Below are 22875 nucleotides of genomic sequence, written 5' to 3' on the forward strand. Positions count from 1 at the left end.
TTTTATTTTATTTATATAAATAATAACAAAGTACACACATCATGCACATGTTGACTTCATAAAATTTGTAAACAAAAAAAATTGAAAATAAAACTAAAAAATTTTAACTAATCAGGAGACAGTCAATACACCAAATATATTTATAAGCATATAAACTTATTATTTTCTTCAATTGTCCAAGTACATATTCAATATTGATAATTTTTTGCTTGACATTACATAATTTTGTTGATAAAAGTTTATTTGTGTGCTATTTTATTCAATTGTACATATTTGAAGTATTTCATTACACCTTATTATTTTTATTCTTGCATACAGCATTTGGAATGAAATTTTAATCAATGTTCGAGCAGCAGGATGTTTTTTTTGTCGAGCCTGCAACTTTTGTTGCAGAAAGCTCGACATAGGGATAGTGATCGGGCGGCGGCGTTAGCTAACTTTTTTAAAGCTTAATATTTTAGAAGGTGGAAGACCTGGATGCTTCATACTTTGTATATAAATGCCTCATGTTACGAAGTTTCCGTCAGTCACATGTCAAATGTCCTTGACCTCATTTTCATGGTTCAGTGACCACTTGAAAAAAAGATCAGAGTTTTTGTAATGTTGAATTCTCTCTTATTATAAGTAATAGAATAATTATATTTGGTATGTGCGTACCTTGCAAGGTCCTCATGTCCGTCAGACGGTTTTCACTTGACCTGACCTCATTTCATGGATCAGTGAACAAGGTTAAGTTTTGGTGGTCAAGTCCATATCTCAGATACTATAAGCAATAGGGCTAGTATATTTGGTGTATGGAAGGACTGTAAGGTGTACATGTCCAACTGGCAGGTGTCATCTGACCTTGACCTCATTTTCATGGTTCAGTGGTTATAGTTAAGTTTTTGTGTTTTGGTCTGTTTTTCTCATACTTTATGCAATAGATCTACTTTATTTGTTGTATGGAATGATTGTAAGGTGTACATGTCTAGCGAGCAGATGTCATCTGACCTGGACCTCATATTCATGGTTGAGTGGTCAAAGTTAAGTTTTTGAGTTTTGGTCTTTTTATTATTCTATATGCCATAGGTCAACTATATTTGGTGTATGGAAATATTTTATGATCTATATGTCAGTCGCGTAGGTTTTATTTGACCTCGACCTCATTTTCACGGTTCATTGCTCAGTGTTAAGTTCTTGTGTTTTGGTCTATTTTTTTAAAACTATAAGTAATAGGTCAACTATATTTGTTGTATGGAAGCATTGTTAGCTGTACATGTCTGCCTGGCATGGTTCATCTGACCTTGACCTCATTTTCATGGTTCATTGCTCTTTGTTTAGTTATCTTGGTTAATGTTAAGTTTATGTGACAGTTTTTAATAAAGCTTTATACTTAGGACTATCAACATAATATCAATGATAAGTAAAGAAGGCGAGACATTTCAGTGTGTGCACTCTTGTGAATTTACGAATTATGTTAATCATGTAAATAATGTTATGTTTTTTGTTTTTTGCTTTTTGAAGTTTTTAAAATTGACAAATAATGCTAGCAGGGGAGATTATTCATTAATATTTTTATGATGCCAAACTTGAAATTTAGAGGTGCCTATGTTTGCTTTTTGTTATAACCCAATTGTTATGATTCTTAAATAATCTATACAAGTAAGCATGTTAATTTGTCAATAACAATTATTTTATTAATTAGTTTGAATTTGATGAGGTTCTTTGATGTAGAACTTGACTTTTTTTAAACAAAAGTGTTTTTTTATTTGTTTTAAATGTTTTTAAAATTGTATAACAAACTTTTTGACATTTTATTTTAATTAATCACCAAAACAACTCTAATTTGTCAGTATCTGAATAAAATTAATTTGTTAGATACTTTGTTTCTTTTATTGAAGTATATACAAAGGGAGATAACTCAAAATTGTTTTTTTTTTATTATTCTGACCCGATTAGAAGTGAAAATAACTATGCTCAAGACAGGATGACAATAAGAAAATGCTAGAAATTGTTGTGTATGGTTATGCTTTGTCCAAAAGTTTTTGTTATCTCCTGTATTGTATATTGCTGCCATTGTCAAAATCCAAATCACACATAGATAGCCTTGTCCTATAGTTGATATCTGGTGTTTGTGTTTTTTGTATGTCTTAGATTCTAACTCTTCAAGTTCTTATATAAATTCAGATGCGTTGCAATTCTTTACATATAGGTAAAGGCATATTTACAAAATGGTATTGAGCTTTGCAAATGAGTGACATGTATTCGTTGTATTATTGTTTAAGTTTCATCTGAAAAATACAGTCTTCAATGTTACTGACAAATTATACATTTGCACATTGCCATTTGAAACCACAAATATTATTCTACTGTAAATACACAGAGCAGCAATCCATGCCTTTCAAGTCTAATACTTTGTAAACATGGATCAGAAAAGTTGGAGGATCAATTTTATATGTACAGTAGCTACAAAGTTATCACCATTAAAAATTCCTGTTTTTCCTAATTTTTGTTTTTTTATTTAGTTAGATATTTTCAAACCAGATATTTGGGTTAAAGTAAAAACAAATCCCCAACATCCCTTTTCCAAAAAGCAGAGGGAAAAATTCTGCCTTTTCTTTATTATTCATTTGCACTATTGTTTTGTAAGTAGTTATACAGGATTATATTGACTTTAAATTGCATTAAATTTGATGGAAGTTCTAATTTAAATAAGTCATAAACAAGAAATTTATTTGAATTTACATGTAATTAAATTACAAAATTAATTAAATTTAATTTATATTTAAAATTCTATAAATTTGAAATTTATTGAAATTAATTAAAAAAAAGATCTTTAAATCTCAAATTTATTCAAATTTAAATTATATCAAAACTTCTTTAAATTTGAAATTTATTCAAATTTAATTTATATTAAAAAATCTTTAAATCTCAAATTTATTCAAATTTAATTTACATAAACATTTCTTTAAATTAGAAATTTATTCAAATTTAGTGTATACTTAAATTCTTTAAATTTGAAATTTATTTAGATTTAAAAATACCTTTAAACTAGGTTGAAATTTGGGAATTTATTTGCAATATTAAATTTAGTTTAAATCTATATTAAATTAGAAATTTTCCAGCAAAGTAAATGCATAATATTTTTTGTAATTTGAAATTTAATATGCATAACATATGCATTTAATTTTATATTAAATGCATCATTTCATGCAGTGAAACTTTTGGAAAGTTTTGAATAAGTCTGTGGGCTACCATAGGCGGATGCAGGGGCACCCTCCAACCCCAACCCCCTCGTTGGAAAAATGTTGATTATATAGGAAATCACTGAAGCATGACTAGAGTGCCCCCCCTTTTTAGGTCATTCAGCTTTGAGGTGCTCTATGAAAAGTTCTGGATTCGCCACTAGCTACATGAATAACCGTGATCACATTCAACAGTATAACTAACGTCATTACCACTGTTCCTTGATGTATGGAATTATGTGGCAGATGAACATAAGAAGTCATCATGTTCAACCAGTGCACTGGAGTTTATCCCGCATGCCGCATGGCCATTATTAAAAAATAATCCGACATATATTGCTGGCAGAGTTTTTTTCTGTGTTCCCATGGCTTGACGGAACTTTTACGCTATATATGTTATCGTTAATTATGATTTTGTGACTTTTAAATGAAGTACCTGTGATTATTTATGTAATTTGTTTTGACCTCACTGATAATGGAAAATTGAAGCAGACGCAGATGTTGTCCTAACTTCGGTAATTTCCGTGGTAGGGGCCTACAATGGAATTTAAATAAACTACATAAGTTACCAAAATTTCTGAATTCTTGTTTTTGTAAATAAATAACAATTCATGTCGTATTTAACATCGAAATTATTCCGATCTGTCACGTTTTTTCAAGTTCTCGCTGATACGTTAAATTCGACCGCCATTAAAAAAAATCGTACGTGATTAAACGAGAGTGACGAAACTTTTCAGATTGGTCGTGTGGAGAGAGTAATCGTTCTTTATTCAAAATCGACGCTTTTACCATAAGTGCCAGCTAAAGCTGGCATATCAACACCTTTCATGATGGTCCGTATGTACCCTGTCACACAATCAATGAACCATGTAAACACCTTTGATGACGGTTCGTATGTTATCTGTCACACTATCAAAGAACCATGTCAACACCTTTCATGATGGCCTGTGTCACCTGTTGCAGTGCAGAACTTTCATTTTTTTCTCTTTCTTCTTCTTTGCCAATGGAAATAAGTCCTTCCCCAGGTCCATTGAGTTTTAAGATCCCCAACGCGTATCATATTGTAATCTTATGTTCGTGACGAATTTGCATTAATAATGTTCACATCATAAAGTTACGCGTATATTTACATAGTTACAACCTATCTACGTTTTCTACAAGTGGCAAATGCAATAAGAATGTTCCATTGACAACAAACAAGTTTAACCCAACCACATGATATATGGGTCTGTCCCAATTCAGAAGCCTATAAACCAGTGGCTTTCGTCTGCCATATTTGATTTTCTTTTCTTGTCATATCATTTATTCAAATTTAAACAATTAAAAGGAATTTAACAAAATAACTGAAATATTTACAAAGTAAAAAATGTTCTTGCAATGGACACAATACACATTATTAAACAATAAACAATAAAAAAGATTGAACATTACCTAAGTCAACATCTTATATATTTTAGATCTTTAACAATTAAAAACAAAGTTTCTAATAAATGTATTTAAATAATTTCAACTAGCACTGTGATCAACAATTATTCATTAACTCATGTAAAAAAAAACGCATAAGTTTGTATCGTCTGATTACCTACTCAATTATTTAGTAAAATTGAGAATGAAAATGAGGAATGTGTCAAAGCGACAGCAACTCTTCCATGTAGTGAATGCAATATGTTACAACTATTTGCAAGATATTATTTCATTGGCAAAAAAAATGTAACGTTATATAGATGATTACTCAGAACTCATTGCGTTACAACAGTTCGACCGCTTTTGTCCTTCAAATAACACAAAAAAGGACATGCGATATGAGTTCCAAAGAGACAAAAAGTAAAATCCAAAAAATACTGAACTTAGAGCATAAAGGATAAAAAATGTACAGATAAAAAGAAGTTTCTTTGCAAAATACTTGTAACATAAAGTGTTAATGATGCTTCATTCAAATCATTTAGGATGATAATGAAAAATGCTTTTGTTTTAATTACATAGATGTGTGATTTTTTTTTAACAAAAATGTATGCTATGAATTATTTCATTGGTGACTTACGCGGCAATGAAAAGTCGATTATACACCAACAAACCAGATTATTCATGTTAATGACGTTACTCCTACACGTGGAATATTTCAAAATATGTGGTTGTTGATGAAAACTTGATCTGAACTGAATTATTAGGGCATTTTATTGGAATCATAACTTATAAATTTTCTTACGGAGTTTATTGGTCTGAACATTATTAGCAAGGCGGTTGTTCATTTTTGTAGATCATGGAGATGTCTTTATAATGTGATAGTTTGTCGTTTTTCTTTTTCTGTTTTGTCTTTTATGCAAGAAGTAAGACGGCCTGTTGCAAAAAATAATCCTAATATTTTCTTACCCTTATCTGACAGATTTTTTTAGAACATTTGAAGGATGCTATTTGATATATCTTATCCATTTAGACGGGGTGTGTTGATGTGTAAACGCAACATTAAAATCACATATTTAACATGAAGTATAGTGGATTCATTCAGATTGTATGTCAGCCCACAGAGATTACAAATCACACCTTCAATATTATAATTATCTAATATTTTTGTATATCTAAACTTGAAGTACATTCAACAACTTTCCAATCAAACAGTTTTTTTTAACAAAAAAAAAAATGTCGGTGTTAACGACATATATATATCTCTTTTACTTATATTTGAATTATTCAAAATTATTTTGTCAAATATTTTAACTATAACCTGTGTATGACGTCAACATACTTTGCATGTCATAAACCTTGTGTTTAAATTTCATAGATTTCTATTTTTACTTTTACTAAAGTTAGAGGGCGAAAACGAAATGTCTTCGGACGACGACGACGACGATGCCAACGTGATACCAATATACTATCAATTTTTGCGGTCGTATAAAAACTGATTAAGGAATAAATTTTAACACAAGGTTTTCCATGACTTTTACAAAGATAACATTTTGTTTTTATCTTGAAGCAAAGATTTCTGGCTTGCTGTAGATATCTTATTTCCATCATCACAAGAAAATATGTTAATGCACAATTTGTACAATAAAATCTAATATGTTATTAAGAAAAATGCACACATCACCGTAATTAACGACCTTGAGCCTGGACAATTAACACACAAAAAAAGGCATTATCTCAGAACAGAATTTCTTGCAACTAAAATAATTTTGTTAATTGTTTAAAGAAGTTCAGCTTCTTAAATAATTATTTTAGTTTTATTTATGTTTTTTTGCTGTTGTTTCGTAGCTGTTAACCTGTATTATACTAAAGTGAAGCTTAAGCAAATCTCTTGAATTCAACAGTAGAGATTAATTTTCAATCGCCTTTTTAAATAAAAGCTTTTCCATCCATGCTTTATTTTGGACATGCCTATCTTAAATTGAGTTGGATCCTTAATTTTTGAGTAAAAAAAAAGTAATATTCCAACTCTTATTATCCAATTTGACCTTGACCTCCAAACCGATTCAGGGATGAAGAAGTAAAGGCTATATAAAGGAACTAGTTGGATCTTTTGTATTGCTTCAAATTAGCATACAATCCTTCTAAAACAATTTATTTTTTGCCATTCTTAACTGCCTTGTCCTTGAAGCATTAATCTAGTTTTATATTTCAACAGATAAATAGCCAAATAATTAGGAAATACTAATAAAAACAGAACCATAACTTACCAATAACTACTAGAAATTTAATATCAACCAGGAAATTAACAATAAACTAGAAGAAAATGCTATAAAATAATAACAGGATTTCTAATTCGTGACCAAACATTATTTATCATTTCAATGAATTTCTATAGAGAAAACTACAAGAAATGCAATAATATCAAACTCGCAAGAGACCAAAAAAATACTAATCAGAAATAAAAAGTTGTACCTAAATCTAAACAGAACTCAGAAAATATTATTGTCTGTTATAAATGACAATTCAACAAGCACAATTTTCTAGAGATTATAAAGTTAGAAAAACATAGATTGAAGACAACAAAGACAAATGCTCTTTACTGAACATATTTGAAACAGTAAAAGAAACAATACCTCAAACAATTCCATAATAGCAGGTGCACAACTTCAACATATGTGCATTCTTCCTGTGAAGTTTCAGGGATCTGGGCTGAGGAGGAGTTGATTACACAAAACTTGTACCCTCTTTCATAAATTTTGTTAAAAAAGGACTATTATTAGTTACCTGGTCTAAAAATAGAAATAAAAGAACCAATATCCCCCGCAATACAAGTTTTATCAAATCTGGCAAGAATTGTACTAGAGCGTTAACGAAGCCATTTTCCATAAATTTATTATTTAGGGACATTACTATTTTAAAAAGTTGATCCTCCACCATTTAAGAACTTGTCTGAGATCGTGCTGATATTAACCTATAGTATAAGTTTTATGAAAATCTGGCAAGACTTGTACTGGTGAAAGTGTTAACAAGATTGGACGGACTGACTAAACCGAGGAAAGGACGACTGGTATTTGCATGTGCTTCTCATCTTCAAAAACATCTTTAAACAATGCCTTAATAGCAGGCCCACATCATGATCTGTGTCTGGCATACAGATTTATTATCCTGGTATCTTTGATGAGATTTTTATACTAACAAACACTTAAGTCAGGTCAATAAAACTGAAGTTAAACACCTGATAAAACTTCAGTCAATAATACATAGTATACTTACATCTACTTCACCTTGGTCAATAACATAGAAATTATCACCCTCATCACCTGAAATATAAAAATAATTTTATCATAGCAATATATTGTAAAATTTAAAAGAATATAGAGCCAAGAAATATATAAGTCAACAATATAGTAAACAATATCTAATGATCCTTCTCCACAATTTACTCAAAGTGAAAGTTGGTGGTGGCTTTGAACATTCCATTCTGTAAAAAAGGCACTTTAAAATGCAGCAATGCTAATAATACAAATATAAAATACAAATCTCTTTGAAGCTTTAGTTTGTCACTAATGATCAATTTGTTTGAAACAATTTCCTATTACATAACAAGTATGCATCCAATTCTTATTGAAATTGATATTGATAGATACAAGAAGATGTGGTATGAGTGCCAATGAGACAACTATCCATCCAAGTCACAAATTGTAAAAGTAAATCATTACAGGTCAAAGTATACCGTTAATCTTCAACACGGAGCCTTGTCTCACACCGAACAGCAAGCTAATACAAGGCCCAAAAAAATGACTAGTGTAAAACCATTCAAATGGAAAACCTGAACGGTCTAATCTATATAAAATACAAGAAAACATTGAGCCTTTAAGATAAAGGTCTGCTGAGATGACCTCAGAAATAAGTTATGGAAATTCAGACAATTTATTTTGCAATATTTTGCAATAAAATAAATTTGCAATCAAAATAGAAAGTCACTGTTCAAGCAAAGGAACATCAACTTTCAATTGCATTTCAAAATATTTCTTTAAAAAATTACATGTAATTTCTTGAAAAGCTATTTTCTTATTGGTGTACAGTTAGTTAATTATAGTTTCAGCTTCTTGAACACATTTTTTTTTTAAATCTTTCAATCACTGACAAATTAGGAATGCAATTTAAAGGTTAATTTTGACAGAATGTTTCTATCTTCCATGGTAATTGTGTCTGGAATATTTCTATTTGGTATGTAATTTTTCCACCTTTCAGCATTGACAAATCAGACTATTTCCACATTATCCAGAAAAATTAACATTTTATTAGCAACAAAAGAATAATTGGCACTGACATGGCAATATAACATTTATCGTCTTAAATTAGATAACTTCCTTGGAAAATAGATGTTTTTCTTAGGAGAAAACCAAAAGTATTATTTTCCCCCAATTAGTATATGAGATGTGTTCTTATTCCTTATATTCCAAACCATCGTTTTATGTAAATTGAGGAACCACCATCAGGACTCTTCATAATAGCCATCTTTTAATCTGGTTTACACGTCTATTTATAGACACAAAAACATCTCCTGCTCAGAGATGCAAAATATTAACTTTGAATTTTCAATGTTGCAAAAGTGACATATACTTCTATAAACATTACATTATCTTCAAAAGTGACTTGATACTTGTACATAAAACTATAATTTTCAACATTAGGGACTAATAACACTTGAATCAATATCAAATTATTTTCAAAAGTGACATAAAACTTGTATTAACACCCAATTATCTTCAAAAGTGATATTAATACTTGTATTACGGTAACACCCAATTATCTTCAAAAGTGACTTAATACTTTCTCCGAGACTCAGACTTGATACTTTTATTAATATCTAATTATCTTCAATAGTGACTAAATTAGTGAATTTATACTTATTACCTTCAAAGTGACTTAAATTATTGACAATTGTATTATCATTGAATCTTCAAAAGTGACTTATTACATATATTATTATCCAATTATTTTCATTTTTGAATTAATACTCATTTTAACATCCAATTATTTTTAAAAGTGAAAACCGATTTGTTTTTGTTTCTGTATGTTTCATTTAGTTAAATCAAATATAAATTTTTAAAGTATTTTTTTCTCCCTGTTGTCTTGATAATGGAATGGAAAATAAATTTAAAGTGCAATTTTTATCTTCAGCTGTGAGAAAAGATTCAATTATCTAACAAACAATCTCTCCAAGAAGCTTATATAATAGAATAACGAATATAAATCCATGCCACCCACAGTCTATTCTAGGATATGTAAAAGGATTATACATGTCTTTAAGACCCATGTTATTGCTCAGGCTACTGAAGTTTGACATCATTTATTGAAAGTACTGCAGATTAACTAAAAGAAGAACTTGCTTGATGATACTTTTTAATATAACTTAACTCTGATCTAATAAGTACCATAACGTAAGGCATACAACTTTTTTCCCTAAAAAATTCGATCTTTTCACAATTTTCTTAATAATATTCACTAATACTTAGTAAACTAATGAGGGGAGACAAGACACTCAGGTTGCCGATTTCCAAAATCACAAATTTTTGGGTAAATTTTCCCTACCTCATACTTTTTTTGTATATCAGATATCAGAATTTAATTTCTTTTTTAGGGATATTTACCAAGTGGCATTATTCATTTTAATAAAAATCTCCCAATTATTTCTGAATTTGCAGTAATTAAAAAATATACCAATAGCTCTGTTTTTTAATTAAGAATAGAATGGGAATTTTTGTTATCATGTAAGATGTAATTGCATGAGCACAGTTCAAAGCTAAACATTGAACCTTAAAACATTTCATAAAGTTACTAAGCATTCAATTCTTTACTAAAAAAAACAAGATAGATTGGATATAAAACAATTAGTCAGCTCAACCTGACAACAACACAAAACCTAACAAATACCATGTAGAGATCATCTTACAGTTTTCAAGGTAGGTCTCTATCTAATATATGTTATGTTCTTTATTACAATGTCTAGAAAAGCATGCAGTGAGTAGATTTTAAGACGACCATCAAAAATCTGTAATCAACAACCAATTTCCCAAAGAAACAAGAAAACAACAGACAACAGCTTACAAGTTTCCTAGCTTTAGACTGGCAAGCATATTAGCTTGTAGGATACACTTTCAAAAGTTTGCTGAATACAGTTAACTGAAGTCATGATTTTATTATGCATTTGAATTCTGTTTTCTTTAAACTTCATGTGTCCTATCTACTTTTGTGATTCTGAAATTATTTTTTCAAAAATTTTTGACTTTGTAGTTTCTTGTTTTTAAAAGTGAAAAAAAAAATTGTATAAGTCATCATAGATACCAGGATTAAATTCTATATTTACGTCAGACGCGCGTTTGGTCTACAAAAGACTCACCAGTGACACTCGAATCCCAAAAAATTAAAAAAAAAAAATAAAAAAAAAATAAAAAATAAAAAAAAAAAAAAAAAAAAAAAAAAGATTCAAGAGCAATGCATGTTTATATCAATTTCAACAATTCCACTTGAATTCCACTTTCCTCATTTAATATTTAAAATTTAATTTCTTAGATATAAATAACGTAAAAAAAATAATTCAGTTTAGCAAATAACCAGTGTAATAACACCAAGCTGTCCCATCACAAACCTTTCCAATTACAAATTTAACAAATGGCCAATTAATCAAGATGACACTGCATTGTTAGCAGGCTGGTTCAGAATTGAAGACAAAGAGACTGCAGCAGAGAAGAATAAGTTAACCAGCTGATGTCTTGTTAAACCAATTGATATATCATTCTCTCCCCTGATCTACTTCTTAAGAAACCTATCTTAATACTAAAAGAATAATTTATATATGATCTTAACCAACTAAAAAAAAAAACACCATATGTTACCAATGTAGACAAACAGTGTAACTCCTACTTCAAAGTACTCTTATCCTATAATTATATTGTACTAACAGTCTGCACTAAAACCTTTTCCAATTACTAGTCTGAAGACCAGTATTCATTTGGTCTCTTGTGGAGAGTTGTCTCATTGGCAATCATACCACATCTTCTTTTTTATATTCAGACATTTTTCATAATATATGTGTAATCAAAATTTTGCAAAAACTTACTAGTCCGAATAAAATTTAACCAGTCTGCTAGGATGCAGTCTGTACTTATGTAACTTATATAATTCCATTAGGGTCTGTCTTATATTGATTTTTATAGGCATAATGGATGCAAAAACAGTTAAAATAAAACAAAAATTAATGAAGTGGGTATTTTAGTGCATTAAAGTTTTTGTTATTCCTTAAAGGCTTTAGTGCATTAAAGTTAGTGTTATTCCCTCATGGCTTTAGTGCATTTAAGTTATTGTTATTCCTTCATGGCTTTAGTGCATTAAAGTTATTGTTATTCCTTGGCTTTAGTGCATTAAAGTTATTGTTATTCCTTGGCTTTAGCACATTAAAGTTAGTGCTATTCCTTCATGTCTTTAGTGCATTAAAGTTATTGTTATTCCCTCATGGTTTTAGTGCATTAAAGTTATTGTTATTCCTTCATGGCTTTAGTGCATTAAAGTTAGTGTTATTCCTTGGCTTTAATGCATTAAAGTTATTGTTATTTCTTCATAGCTTTAGTGCATTCAAGGTATATCTGTTCTTCATGGCTTAAGTGCATTCACTAAAGCTAATGACTGTCCTTCGTCAAGAGATTAAGGCATTCCATAAAAGACAAGGCTGAACATTAACACATTATAGTACTTGAAAGGAATTGTCATTGCAAATTATTTTATATATGGACTAAACGTGTGGGATTCTTAACTGATAAAACAATTTGTGATCTGATAATGCAGGGCTTGACCATCTACGGTGCACACAAAAGTCATTGTTATAACAATTCAGAACACATGACTTTTGAGGAATGAACCCCTCTTTGTATGTATTTGTTAAAGTTATTGTTATTTCTTGGCTTTAGTGCATTAAAGTTATTGTTATTCCTTGGCTTTAGCACATTTAAGTTAGTGCTATTCCTTCATGTCTTTAGGACATTAAAGTTATTGTTATTCCCTCATGGTTTTAGTGCATTAAAGTTATTGTTATTCCTTCATGGCTTTAGTGCATTAAAGTTAGTGTTATTCCTTGGCTTTAATGCATTAAAGTTATTGTTATTCCTTCATAGCTTTAGTGCATTCAAGGTATATCTGTCCTTCATGGCTTAAGTGCATTCATTAAAGCTAATGACTGTCCTTCGTCAAGAGATTAAGGCATTCCATAAAAGACAAGGCTGAACATTAACACATTATAGTACTTGAAAGGAATTGTCATTGCAAATTATCTTATATATGGACTAAACGTGTGGGATTCTTAACTGATAAAACAATTTTTGATCTGATAATGCAGGGCTTTACCATCTATGGTGCACACAAAAGTCATTGTTATAACAATTCAGAACACATGACTTTTGAGGAATGAACCCCTCTTTGTATGTATTTGTTTTTGTTTAGTGAATATTCTTTATTATTTGAATTTATTTTCAATTATTTACTCTTGTGAATGGTTTTATTCCAATTTCTTTGCACATTTTGATGTAGGGGCAACAACCCTTCATTAGGAAATGTAACGAAAAGGTATATTGTATAGACTTGTTAATGTAGGTGACAGTGTATAATTAACCTTTAAATGTCTGTTGAATGTGAATGGTATTGGTTGCTGTACTTTGTTAAATATATGTTATAATTGATATTTACCTTGCAGTATAATGACCTCCCCTGAATGTCTGTGCACTGGAAACATGGCATCAAAAATATCACTGAAAAAAGAGAAACATGAGTTGTACTTTGGTCTGAATTTTCTACTTTCTCCTTTTCCTATACTTTATTATTTTGTTTCAATTTTTTTTTTTTTTTGTGTAAGTATGGCTTAAAACTAAAATCTAAGAAATCTTTCAATAACTTGTCTTTAAAATACATTCTGAAGTAGATCATGGCCCAATAAATTTGACCTCAGGGTTACTACTTTCTTCCACAATTTTCCTTGATCATACAACACTAGGCCACCAATACCACCGGCATGACTGACTGGGCTACCACTTGAAAATGTATATTTCAATCCCTGTAACAGCATATCATGTAGTACACAAACATGACAAAAGATGGCAAAACAATGTTCTATTAGTAGTTCAGATATTTTATACTTTAATTTGTGACATATAAATATGAATCTGTTTTTTTAGAACTGAATAAGATAAAACTTTTAATATTTTTACTATAGGCTATAAAAGTATTTGAGTGAAACTTGAGAGGGTATAGGTCAACTAAAAACACTGCGCTTGTTTTTCTGTCTTCAAAAATTGGGCAAAAATTATATAAATTCAATGAAACAAGACAATCTACTTGTAAAAATTTGAAATATACAATGTCAAATAAAAGCTCGAAAAAGTAGTGGACATCGTGAGAAGGCAATTTTATTTCCCGTTCTTCCGTGCAGATTAACCCCCTTCATGCCCCTCTCCAAATTATATTGAGACTTTGATCATGAAAGCAATACACGGAAATTTCCTATTCTTCTTATGAAAGTAAATGCATTGTCAATTAATAATGTATTTTCTCTTTGAAATTTAATTAATCAAAATTAATTAAGTTTTACAGGTTGCTTTATTGCAAGATATTTCAAATGATCCAATTATAAGGTAATTAGATCACAACTTTTTACATGCATCAACCGAAAGTCAATTGGTAGTGTAATTACTATTATCATAAACTGTTATCACAGAGATATGTCTCGCCTTTTTGAAATTTTGATTATGCAAATGTTGAAATCAAAATAGCAATACTTTAACATCTTACACAAGTTACGTACATATTCAAAGTCAATGAACCATGACTGAGTTACATGGCTAAACAAACTCCATGTAAATGAGATGTGCCAATGCTTATACAACTGCATACCAAATATTGTAAGTCGTTCCCAAACCTTAATAAAAAAATTAACTTGTAAACTATGTAAAAGATTCAAAGTCAATAAACCATGAAGAGGGGTGGGGCTATATAATCTCCATGGAAACGACTTGCAAATGCAAATACATTTGCATACCAAATAACATCTTAAACTGATCTAATCTCTAAAACTAATTCATGTAAACTAAGATAAGTTTCAAAGTCATTAGACTGTGACTGAGGGGCGAGGTCAAATATTCTCCATGGAAATGAGATGAGCCAATGCTTATACAACTGAATACCAATTAACATTGGCCTACCACTAATGGTTCCCCTTGAACTGACCTAATCACAAACTAATACATGATAACTTAGAAAAAATTTCAAAGTCAAGATACCATGACTAAGGGGGCGGAGCCAAATTATATCCATGGAAATGAGATATGTCAATGGTTATACAACTGCATACTAAATATCACTGACCTACCACTTGTGGTTCCCAATAAACTGACCTAATCACAAACTAATACATGTAAAATAAGTAAAAGTTTCAAAGTCAATAGACCATGACTGAGGGGGCAGGGCCAAATAATCTCCATATAAATGAAATGTACCAATGCTTATACAACTGCATACCAAATATGATTGCCCTAACACTTGTAGTTCACCATGAACTAGACCTAATCACAAACTAATACATTGTTGACGCCATCGCCGCCGACGACACCGGAAACAACATACCTATGCCTCGCTTTTTGACTCCGTCAAGGCGAGACAAAAACTTCTTCAATGGGCAATAAAACATTAATTTTCCTTTTTACAATTTCATGTCAAATGATAAAGATGCAATTTTAAGTTCCAATTACATGTATTGCAGTTTTATGTTTTAAAAAAGATCAGAAAATAAAAACAAAATATTCTTCGTTATTTGAATTTCATGTTTTAAAGATATCAAGATATAGGATTAGAGCTAATTTCCTAATGCTTGTAGATTAAAAATTTGGTTGGCTTATGCTTGCTTTGTTTAAATAAACATTTACATAAGCTTTGTAATTAAGATTGACATCTTCAAACAATAAATATAGGCATGCAATGTTAAACCTGTATATGTAATATTTCAATTTGATTGGACATAAACTCAATTACAATTGTACAATATACAAACAAAGAAAGCAAGCTAACCAAAGTCCTGCTCTACATGCATTAGGAAATTAGCTGTAACTCCTATTGTAACCTTTGTGATTGTGTACTTTAAGAATGCACATCCGTAATGCCTTCATCAATTAATTGCTTAGTATAATTTGGGAAATCCAATTTGTTTTTTCAACATATCTTTTTATATCCCAAATTGCATCTTATATCTAATTTCCTTTTATAGATGTATTCTAGGGAATATCAAATCAGGTAACAATAATTAAATGTACTTCTAAGGAAACTTCATCTTCAATAGCGGCCAAGGGGGTATACAATCCAGTCCTCTGGTTAGCGAAGTAGACAAAACTTCAACGATATCAATTTAATCTCATTTTTCTACCAGAACATTTTTCTACCAGGACATTGTCACTTTATTTATTCAAATTTATTCACAACTGTTGACATTGAGTAAAGATTTTATAGACAACCATTTTAAATCATTTATAAAAATCTTTTTTAATTTGTGCAGTTCTCCAACCAATGCTTTGCTTTGGTTATATTAGTGTTTGATTCATGTCCAGTGGCAACTATCCAATGTAATATGTTAAGGTCAACACACTGGTCAATCTTACTGACATACGATAACTTTGAATATAGACAAATGTAAATACTTAGCTATTATTGACAACTGTAGAGTTTCAAGAAGCTTTATAAGTTATTGGAAGCTTTATTCAGGTTTAACCCTGAATCTACATGATTGATAGGCTATTAGGTGGACAATGGTCTCATTAATCTATTTAGAGACACATTTAAGAAACATGAATATTTTTGAAGAGATCATGTAATCAACTAAGCTCAACCATTGACATAAAAGGACAGCTGTTTTCCACAATAATTGTGTTACAGACAAATTGATGTCAATCAAACATCCAGAAAAAAATTACATTTTCCATTTCTTAAGAGTGTCCAACCTCCAACACTCTCATAGATTGACATACTGGTGAGCACTATGGACAAGTTTGGTTAAAATTAAGTAACCTAGGCTACTATCTGACTGATCTTATTGACTGAAATCTGTTCAAAATAACTGATAGTATCATTGATTGATTATAGGTTGCTTTACATCCAGTGGCAAATATTTCATGCATGTTCAGCACAATCTGATATTATCACCATCACCATGATCACATTATCATCACTTCTGTTCTTATGTAAACAACAAAATCAACAACAAATATTTCATTTACAAAAAAAAATAGAATTACATAATTGTCCTTTAAAAGTTAATTCAATTCTGAAATTGATACAGCCTGAAGAGTAAATTAAAACCATTATTTTTGAATATCTAATGTGATTATATTGAGATTATGCTGACTTCTAGATGCTTAGTCAATCATAAGACTATAATTTTTGTTGACATGCAGAATTGAACAAAGTTTTAATTATTTTGTTGGTGTTAAATTGGAAAAAAATATTTTCATTTGAAATTTAATTTTATAAGGGTATGTAAAATGTCATCATTCCGTCTGTGACATTTTACAAATCCTTATAAAATGCAGTTTTAATTTTTTTTTTTTTTTTTTTTTGTGTTAAATTGGAAAAATTTGTTTTCATTTTAAATTTAAATTTATACGGGTATGTAAAATGTCATCATTGCGTCTGTGACATTTTACAAATCCTTATAAAATGCAGTTTTAATTATATTTTTGGTGTTAAATTGGAAAAATTTGTTTTCCTTTGAAATTTTATTTTCTGAGGGTATGTAAAATTTCATCATTGCCTCTGTGACATTTTAAAAGTCCTTATAAAATGCAATTGTAAAACAATTATTTCATATCAAATCATCCTCATTCTTATACCATAAGAATCTAGAGTGCAAACTCACCTGTTTGAAACTATGAGGATGATGTCTCAATATTGTGTCCTTTATACATATGTGCCATAAGTGGTGGGCACATAAGAAGTATTCAAAATATGTTTATTTGATATAAAGATTCAAATTTCGACATAGATATTTCAATTTTAATAAAATTGCCTCTATCACATAATGTCACTTGATGTTAAATCATCTAGATAATATTAAATGAGGAGATAGACAATTTTCCATCAGAGACCAAACAATACAGAAGTTAGCAACTATATGTCACTGTTCAGCCTTCAACAATATAAAAGACCCATGTTGTATACATGTAGCAAAGGTTTGGACAAATCAAATCTAAAACAAACAGATTTTTACTTTATGGAATGCTTGTATTAGTTACTGTAACATAGAGTGACTTCACCTTTTTTTTTGGAAAAAATTAAGAGAAAAAATTGCTTGTTTTACTGTTATTATGATTGATAATTCATTATTTCTTCTGTAAATAGTCATTTGCTAGAGAATGTGACATCTAGCTCTGGGAGATAAGTTAACTGAATGCCCTTCGTCATTTGTCCAATCAAATGTCTAACTGCAGTTGTATAACAACATGATTTCCCAATATAAATTCTTTCTACAGTTGTATCTACTAGAGTAATTGCCAAATCAGACATTGTAAATAAGGGCTTGTGGCATTTCTGAGATGTACCAAATTGAACTTCACTTTTAAAGACGCATACTCAGGTCACAAATTCTGCTATATTAACTGGTGTTTTCTTATTCTTTTTGCAAAACAAAATCCCACATTTCAAATGATTTTTATTTACAATGAAATATTCATGACATAAGTAAAAAATTAAGACTAACAAGTTTTTCTTGTGGCAAAAGTCAGATAATAATAATAAAAGTTATTGGCCAATTAAAACTTGTTCTTAAGTCTTGTCCAATTATGCATTGAATGAGCTAGCCTATCCCATCCCTCCCGAGTTGAATTACCTGTATCAGTAATGTCTCTTATGTTTAAATTAAATGTATGTTGATGTTAACATCCCTTTAAGGAATTGACAGGCATACATCAATTGTATGTTATTTGCTACAAGTGCAGTGGCAAATATTTCAAGGATAACTACAAACCTCTGAGAAAGAGTGCAATGTTTTTAATGGATAGGAAAGTGAACAGTCTCCAAACTTGGTCAAGGTCTAACTATTAAATGGAGTCTTTCAACATTATGAACATACACATACAATTATTTAGCCTTACTCATTAGTATAAGACACATTTTTAAACAGCAGGATTTTCTCGCTGTATTGAAGACCCATTGGTGGACTTCGGCTGTTGTCTGCTCTTTGATCAGGTTGTTGTCTCTTTAACACATTCCTCATTTTCATTCTCATTTTTTTTTTTTTGGTCTATTTTCAACACTCTTACTACCTACCTTCTTTCATTATCATCTAAATGAGAAAAGAGAGCATTTTTGCCGATAATTTTTGACAATGCTGCCATGGTTGTGTAGTCCTTTGACACTAATGAGTGTTATAAAATTAGTTGTTATATTTTATATATTATTCACGCAATATTTCGCTAAACAAATTAGCTTCATCGGGCGTGTGCATCTATCTAGGTGAAATCGGATGCATGACAAAAAAATATCTTTGTAGCTTGACGTTTTTGTGTAAAAGTTTAAAATATTGATTGATAGGGTATATACAAGATATTTTTGCCGTTTATTGTACATAATAATTTTTAAATCTAAACAAATAGTTGTTTTAGTTAAATAGAATGAAATTCATGATTTATTCCTTTGGTTTTGGGTAGAACTGTTTTTCATCCCTCTCATTAAGTCCATCAGATTCAAGAGTACGTAGCTGATGCATCCAGAACCTTTCTCTCTGTTTTCTCCTTTCGGAGTCCATATGTATATATATATAATGAAGAATATGAAGAGGAATTTGCCGAATGTCACAAGCACTAAAGCAAGCGTTTACTTCAATTTCTATATCATATGTTGTTCCTTCTTTAATATTTGAACTACAATGTCTGTGGGGCCTCTTTCTATTTTCTTCTCTTTCAAATTCTGTGTTTTCTGGTTATCTCTTTGCCTCTCCAATTTCTTATTCACTTTCCCAAACTTTCAGGGTAAATTTTCCTGGGGAACGTTCTGATACTGCATATACCTGAAAGTTTAAATTATTTATTATTAATGAAAAGGTGTAAAATATAATATTATAGTGCAAAATTAATCCAATCACACATTAAATCATCAATTTAAAAAGATTATAAACCTGACTAACAAAGACACTCATTTAGCGTTTAAAATCATAATGACTAAATGTAATATCCAGGTTTTTGAAGTGATTGAAAATAATTAGGCCACCTGATGGGTATGCAATTTTCTGCATATGATGTGTTTTTTTAATATACAATGACAATTTGAAATGAAATATAAGTGACAATATAGGTAGCATTATAGTGTCCAATACAAATGCAAATTCAAGGTATAGATTTAATAGATATGACCTTGACCATTTATCTTAAATCAATACAGTTGAACTGTTCTTTTTGGTATAAAGTTACATATTCACCAAGTGACCAAGTTTGTGATAAACATAAGTACATGTACTACATCATATAGTTATCTTCATTGTGGCACATAGGAACCAGTGGCAGTCATGATAATATACTTTATACTTAAATAATAACATAAAGTACAATCAATAGTGTAAAATGTGGATCACTGTAACCTTCTTTTGCCTGGAAGCTGAGTTTCTAACTGAGACTCTGAGAGTCATCTGTGTACATCAGTTAGCATGATCTGACAAGAGCATTGCAAAGTATGGCATCCTCTCACCATAGAAGACTGTTGCTTCTACAGCTTTCACAAGGATGTATAGAATCTACAATGTCCACTTTGACCTTGACATTTGGGAATATCCTTTCTATTAATAAAGTTAAAGCCTAATTTCTTTACATGTACCTGTAATACTTTCATAGGTCCAACCAGTCCCAACAATACGCCATTCTGCAACAAAACTGGCTTCAACCTAATGAAAAAAAGTAGTACCTAAATGTATAAATGAAAGAACATGCAGTATTCAAATACTATAGCTAATGTATAAGACATATTACCATGATTACATTTAAAATTAACTGGAAACTCAGGCTGTTAACAATGAAATTTGTAATAATAATAATAAAAGGCTTTCAAAACCAATTTGGTTTCATTAAATTTGTTGAAATAATCCATAAATATAGATTTCATTTAATAAATACAAATGTAAATAATTCTACTTCAATATTTTTGTTCAAACAAATTCTGTCATGATCTATACGTGTAAGTCTTTAAGTATATATAACACTGCTTTACCACAAAATTAATTTGAAAACTTGACCCTTAACTTGAAAAGTTATTACCAAGATATGTTAATTCATTTTTATGACTGCTTGGGCAAATATGAATATAATTATGGTCCTCATTATACTTTATATCTACTTTGGAAAATTAAAAAAAATATATATAACTAAAGATTTAATTACCTTTCAACTACTCATTATATTAACCATGTTTAAAACTGTTTCTTCTTCTGAATTAATTTACAGGATTCTTTTGCAACTGCAAATATTTTCTTTCCAGTTTCATTCTCCTTTTTATTTATATATGATTAATGGATTCACAGAAAGTACATTCAATCCATTAAGGAAATTGTTAAAATGTGTGGCACTAATTCCTGCATGTATCATTCCTAAAAAATATGATATGAAATGTCAGTCTACATGTTGGTGAATTAGAGAAACTATAAACTATTTAGACTTGAGTTCATAATTTTATTTGGAATATATGCAATTGTTTGTTTAATTTATATTTATATTTTTTGATTGTAAATTCATGTTTGCCTTTATCCTTATAGATCACAGACTCATATAAATTTCTAATAATGTGGAGTGAGGAAATGATGGGTGGGTGCCCTTTCCTCGTTTTCTTTTTTGCCTTCATGCATATATGCATTATCATGCATTCTGCAAATCATTCTAAGATTTCAATGTTTCAATTGACTAAATCTGTAAGGCATCAGACCACAAGTTTGATCTATGGTCACATGCAAAAGATGAATTACTATGAAAATTCTGATTATAAGATAAAGACACCCAAACAGAAAAAATAAATGAACAAATTGCATTCAAATCGTTTTCAAATCTTTTTCAAATCGTGATTCTGCGATTTGCTAGTGCAATTTGCTTGCGATTCATTAAACAAATCATAAACAAATCAGAATTTTCCGAAATCCCTAAAACTGATTTCTTTGTGATTTCTTTCTATTGTATGATTTGTAAGCAATTTGCTTATGTTTTTGTGCGATGTCTTTATGATTTGTTTACTTAGAATATCGTATGAAATGATTTGAAAGAGATTTGTTAACTTTGTTAGCTAGAATGGTGTGATTTCTTAATGATTTGTTAATTTTAAATATCATCTGAAATTATTTGAAAATGATTTGTTAACTTTGTTAGATATCTTGGTGTGATTCATTGATGATTTGCTACAATGAATAAAATGTTAATGCATTCAAATTTTCTTTGTTTATCTATCTCTCTGACTTCCGGTTGAGGTCAAATTCAAAGGAGTAGGTCCGGTAAGGACCAATTTTGGCCTCAAATTTCAGGTTCATCTGACGAAAGATGTCGACCACTTTTTCAACACTTAAGTGTCTATTTCATTTGAATCAATTAGTTTATGTGAAAGATTTTAACTGATTTAGCCATTAAAAACGATCCGATTCAAGCTCAAATATGAAAAATCTACCAAATATGTAAACAAATGTCACTTTTCAGATGTTTGTTTTGTCAAAAATGAAAGTGGCGGCATCCGTGTTCATCCTCAACCTTTATATATGTTATGTATTATTATAAAATACAACTTACATTTCAATATTAAGGATGAACACGAAGCGGCCACTTTTGTTTTACACGAAAACCGTCTAAAATTTAACTAAAATGCTAGAATTGTGAAGATTTCAGTAATTTAGCATGACTTAATGGTGCTAGTGACCGATATATGTGGATTTAATTGTCAAAAACAGCCCCTATTTTTATAGCAGAAGCATTCTACTGTCCAATAAATAACTAAAAGTTTACATTTTAACAATTTTGTAAAACTGCTATATTTTGGGGCCAAAAAGAGAAAGAGGTCTTACTGGACCTACTCCTTTCAAATACTGTTCTATATTTAATGAACAAAGAAGGTTGCAAGATGAGGAGTTTTATACAGTCTATGAAAGATGACGCCGGTAAGGAATCTCAGTTATTTATTTATAATTGCACATATTCAT

General features: G+C 29.9%; 1 protein-coding gene across 2 annotated transcripts in view; it reads left to right on the forward strand.

Moving 5' to 3' along the window:
• Positions 1-22875, forward strand: part of LOC143051190 (uncharacterized) — a 92057-nt gene that overhangs the window by 46352 nt on the left and 22830 nt on the right. The gene's annotated exons all lie outside the window — the stretch shown is intronic.

This window comes from Mytilus galloprovincialis, chromosome 11, assembly GCF_965363235.1.
Source record: "Mytilus galloprovincialis chromosome 11, xbMytGall1.hap1.1, whole genome shotgun sequence".
In the NCBI taxonomy this organism is placed as follows: domain Eukaryota; kingdom Metazoa; phylum Mollusca; class Bivalvia; order Mytilida; family Mytilidae; genus Mytilus; species Mytilus galloprovincialis.